The sequence below is a fragment of the Poecilia reticulata genome, linkage group LG12 (genome assembly GCF_000633615.1).
Source record: "Poecilia reticulata strain Guanapo linkage group LG12, Guppy_female_1.0+MT, whole genome shotgun sequence".
Lineage (NCBI taxonomy): Eukaryota > Metazoa > Chordata > Actinopteri > Cyprinodontiformes > Poeciliidae > Poecilia > Poecilia reticulata.
In genome coordinates, this window is record NC_024342.1 from 6,582,935 (window position 1) to 6,587,977 (window position 5,043).

Below are 5,043 nucleotides of genomic sequence, written 5' to 3' on the forward strand. Positions count from 1 at the left end.
AAATGTTGAATAACATTAATGTTGTTTCCACATATCACCTCCAATGTCCGCTGGACTTAGTGTTGCATCGTGTAAGCTGTTTGGGATTCCCCTCCGTAATTTCCCCTCAGAAAGCGCAGAGAAGAATCCGTGCCTTCTGATTGGCTACCTGTCACATTCAACAGGCTGCGTTAAGCTCCCAGTCGGGGGAAACGATTTAGATCGGAGCGGCCACGAAGATCTACCGTAACCCACCACACACTGCAGGATGATCGGTTACAAAATCACCAGCGACAATCTTAGATCGGCCAACGATCTAAGATTATCTTAAGGGGAAAATAGGGACAAAAAATCATGTAGTGTGAAAGATTACAATGTAGTCGAATGTGCCCATCTTCTCTGTTTAAATCTAGTGATTACTGAAGGGCAATATAGTATACAGACTTCATAAACTGCACTCTTTTGGTTGAATGCAGTATTTATTTCCACTTTGACTTTATGTTTTTTAGTTTTTATTCAAGTATGTTTTTTGTTAATGGAAACTGAGAATCCATTTTATTTTTGTTTTTGGTTGTTTTGTTTTAGTTAATCAGTTCCAGTGTTATGTGTTCTTTTGAAAATATCTATGGCAGGAAATTGCATGCATTATTAGTCATTTCCATTAAATCAGTGTCAAAAGGTCTTGAAACAATATCGTTTATCGCAATAATTTTTTTAGACAATTAATCGCTCAGCAAAATCAGTGAAACTTATGGAGACACTCAAGGACTGCAACCGTTTAAAAACATCAGCCCAACCTCCAACCTGACCTAAAACCCTGAATACATCACACATAACAACAATGGCGGATTAGATGCTCGTCTTTTAGTTTTATTAGTTTTATGACCCAACGGCACACAGAGAAGAAGCTCAGCAGCATTTGTTACTAAGGATGGGCAATATGGACTTAATGTTTTACCGTGACTTATTGTGGTTTTATTGCAAAAACTGTAAAAGTGATGGTAAGAAGGATTTATTGTTTCTTTTCTAGGCAGCTATATTCCTGAGACAGCAATCATTGTCAGACAAACACAAATACAGCTCTACATTCCCATTTGTAGTATGCTTCATTAGGACAGCAGCTAGAGAAAAAAAAACAAACAAACAAAAAGAACTTTAATTTGTTTCTCTAAACTGATCACAGTAATTTAATCATATTTTGAACAGACAATCGAGAAAATGACAATCCTGGCAATACTGTTTTTGAAAAACATCAACAGGAATTTATCATGACAATGATGCATCAAATCATATGAAATTTATCACGATAAACGATAAATGAACACTAAACATTTTTAAAAATTATGTGCGTCACTAAACTGCACACAGTAACTTCATTTAATCATATTTTGACCAAGCAGTGGAGAAAATAACAAAAGATGACAATCCTGACAATACAATTTTTGAAAAATGTCAAAAGGAATTTATCACAATAAATAAGAGATGATTCAGTAAATGTCCACCCCATAGTTATCACTCCACTCACTGTTCTTGTTTTCTTGTGTTCACTGCTAACCTAAGCTTTATGCTCCATGTTCATCTCTACTTATAGATCTGGGAGAACAAAAATTGCTTTTTTTTTTTTTTTTTTTTTTAACATCAGTGCTGGTAATCCATTTAAAAAAGACATTTGACACCTGGACGCAGCAATACTTGAGTGACAAAGTAACATCTTTTTGTCAGAATTACCCTTTCCAGGAGTTGGTTCATTCTCTGGGGAGCATTACGCTGGATAACAAAATGTCAGACATCCTCCGAATCCCTGTGATTCTCCATCAGGATACGTTTGATGTGTGCAGCATGTCACCATTAGGCCTCAATCCCCGCAATCAATTCCCTAAAGCCTGGAGAGCCAGGGCAGCTCACTAAATCAGCTGCCTGGCTTGTCCTCCAACAAGAGAATTGAGACAAATACAGAAGAGGCCAGAGAGGTTCACCAAAAAACACAAGCCACCGTGCTTCCTCCGAATCTGATGAGCTTCTCGCTTCAATGGAAACTTAATGAATGTGGGGGCAGCGGAGGGGAAACCCTGGTTTGTTGAAAGGATTTGGATTTGGAGAGGGCTGCTCTCATTATGTGGAGCTGCTCGTCATGGTCACCGTTGGCAACGGGCAACACGGAGCTCCCACATCCTCCGAGTGTAAATCATGGAGGATGATTGGATTTGGGGAAAATCACCTGGACATGCTGTCCCTACACTGTAAAAAAAAAAAAAAAAAAACTAAAAAAACGGGTAAATGTACAGTAGAAATTTGAAGGAATTTTTCCGTTTTTAGTTTTACATGTATTTGTACTGTATTTTCTATTTTACGCATTGCATCATAGGAACAAGAACCTTCGCGAAGTGCGAAAAATGGTCAGACGGCATTTTAAGCACGCTAACCGGACTCTGGAACATATATTTTTTGGACTTCGGTTGGATTAAGAGATGGAGTTACCTTTCTGCCACCTCCCTGGTAAAATAAGAACACATTGTTTTCTGTGAATAATGTTTTGAAATATTTGTAGTTGACTTCGTGAGACTCCTGGCACAGTCTATAATTGCAAACTATTTTCAGTCTTTTTTTTTTTTTTTTTTACCAAAAAGGTATATATTATTTTTACAATGCTGTGCTTGCTTGTGTATTATAAAAGTAAAACGCGGTGATTGCTGTATTTCTATTCATGTATTTTACCAAACTCAAAGTACCGGCCATTTTTTAAAGTCAAACTGAACTGGGCTCGTGAAAGCTAACCCTTCATAGCGTCATGCTACTTATGTCTCAATCCTGCTTTTTTAAAAATATCAAGTTGTAGTTGTCTTATTTGCTAAACATGATTTGATGTCCCGGTTGTTAACATAAAAGCAGGTGGCCATTTAACTTCGGTAAATATACTTTCCATGTCAAGTTTGGAGTTTTAGAATATGGGAAATGTCGCCTGGAGTGGGGGGTAGTTAGAGGTGGTGGTGAGAAGTATGTTGAGGTCGAACGACGAACGAACGGTAAACTTGGGGGGAGCGCGAGCAGCCGTTAGACCAGGGGAGAGACGAACGAACGTAATGTGGGGGCGGAGGGAAACCGTTAGACCAGGGGACGACGGTAAGACTGGGTGGGGACGGCTCGTGTTACAGTCAACGTTAATAAATTTGTTGCATGTTGAGATTAGGTTAAGTTGATAAACTATTACAATGGGTCAGAAGCTTCTTGCCTCATATAAATTGTACGTCAGTGGATTGTACATACAGATAGTTAATTTTCCTATTTCTGAAATAGGAACAAAAATAAAAGTGACGTTTGCCAAAAAAAAATTCTTCCAATTGGGAGTTTTTACTGAAATACCTGCTTGCAAACTCATTATCTGTTATTGCTGTTCTAAATTTGTTGTCAGAACAAATGATTTCATTTTATTGTAAAAATGCAGCTAACGGAACCTGTCATGAATGTTAAGGATGAATGTTAAGGCTAGTTAGCATGGACACCAATGACAGTGGATAAACGGTTTTCCGTTTGATTGACAGCATGAAGAGGTTGATTGACAGCGCTAAGACTATCCTCCTGTCTCTGATTGGTTGGTTTTGGTTTGGAGTGATGGATTTCTTCAGATGGAAATAGTAGCTCAGGGGGAGTGGAGGAGTTTGTTATTTTCACAAATTATATTCTCATAACATAAAATCATGACATAGTGACTTTATTTTAACAAATATGCAAAAATCAGTGTATGTTTTTATTTTCTCAAGAAAATATTTCAATAAATCTTCCCCAAATCCTTAATTTTGAAGATTGGTAATCCGCCAATACATGTGAAAGTGATTTCATCCACTGATCTTATCTACCTCAGCAAAGATCTAAAAATCAACCGCTTTCCTTTCCTGTTAGAGATGTTTGACTGATAGACCGACCCACCAGGTCATGTCTCCATGTTTGCAGTCATCAATAGTCACCCCACTGTTGCTAACCCACTGACGTTTTCTGCATTTAGCAATATTCAGACAAGACGATCAGTATCGGCCAAAATCACAATTGACAAGTCAGATTTTTAAAGATTGGCCAGAAATCTGCAATTGACACACTCCTAGTGTAGTTTTTTTTAATCTGTCAGAATTCATCAAAATTATTCAATGTTGTTGTTTGTGAAAGAGCTATTAGCAATTGGTGAGACGCTGATGAGCAAGGTGATGTGTCGCTGTAATGTAATTTAGAAGCGCTTTGTAAAAAGTATGTTTATAACATGAAGTGTTTCTGTGTTAAACTTGAGTATCCATTCTTTTTGTTTATAGATTTTCTGGGCTCAAACCCTAAACGAGGTTGACTCACGACGCAGACAAAGGTAAAGAAGCTGCTTTGAATTCCACCAAGATGGCTCAAGTCCCTTAATAAACTGTATGACTGGGAATCTATGGAGCCTTTTGAAGTTTTAACGCGATTGATCTTCTCATCAAACCTGGTGCACCAAGAACCTTTGCGAAGCACAAGAACTGGTCAGAGCATTTCAAGCTCTTGGTAACTGAACCTAAGAGTTGGATTAACCTTTTTTTGCAGAACATAAACATAACTGTTTTGTTTTATGTTCACAGCGACTAGAGGTAATGAGAGCACACACTCATGAATCCAGTGTCTTCCACTGTCGTTGGCATTAGACTTTGTTTATGTAGCATTTGATTTTTAACTAAATATTTATACCTGTATTTCATAAAAATAGTGGTTGACTTACGGTATTTATTTTGAAGTATGTTGGTCCTGTTTACAGCTATGATTTTTATGTTCCAAAGCAATTTTTTGTATGTTCCATCTTATAGTAATTAACAAAATTGTTTGACTACAAAGACTAGAATCAAGACTGCTTTACAATTAATTTATGCGTTGAAAATTTGTATAGTAAAATGCAATAAATTAGTTGTGATATACAGAAGATAAACATTAGCAAGCTCAAGAATAGGCCTGTCACGATAAACGATAAATCAATTAATCGTACGATAACCATGATGGGGGATTTGGCTGCACACTCAAAGAACTGCGCTCCTTGATGGAGCTCAGATGCGCTGA

General features: G+C 37.4%; 1 long non-coding RNA gene across 1 annotated transcript in view; it reads left to right on the forward strand.

The window, feature by feature from the left end:
• The first annotated feature begins 2,387 nt into the window (after positions 1 to 2,387).
• Positions 2,388 to 5,043, forward strand: part of LOC103473370 (uncharacterized) — a 7,310-nt gene continuing 4,654 nt past the window's right edge. Inside the window, exons 1-2 of the long non-coding RNA XR_535013.1 lie at positions 2,388 to 2,475; positions 4,278 to 4,583. This is a non-coding gene — a long non-coding RNA (uncharacterized LOC103473370). The remainder of the gene's footprint in view (positions 2,476 to 4,277; positions 4,584 to 5,043) is intronic.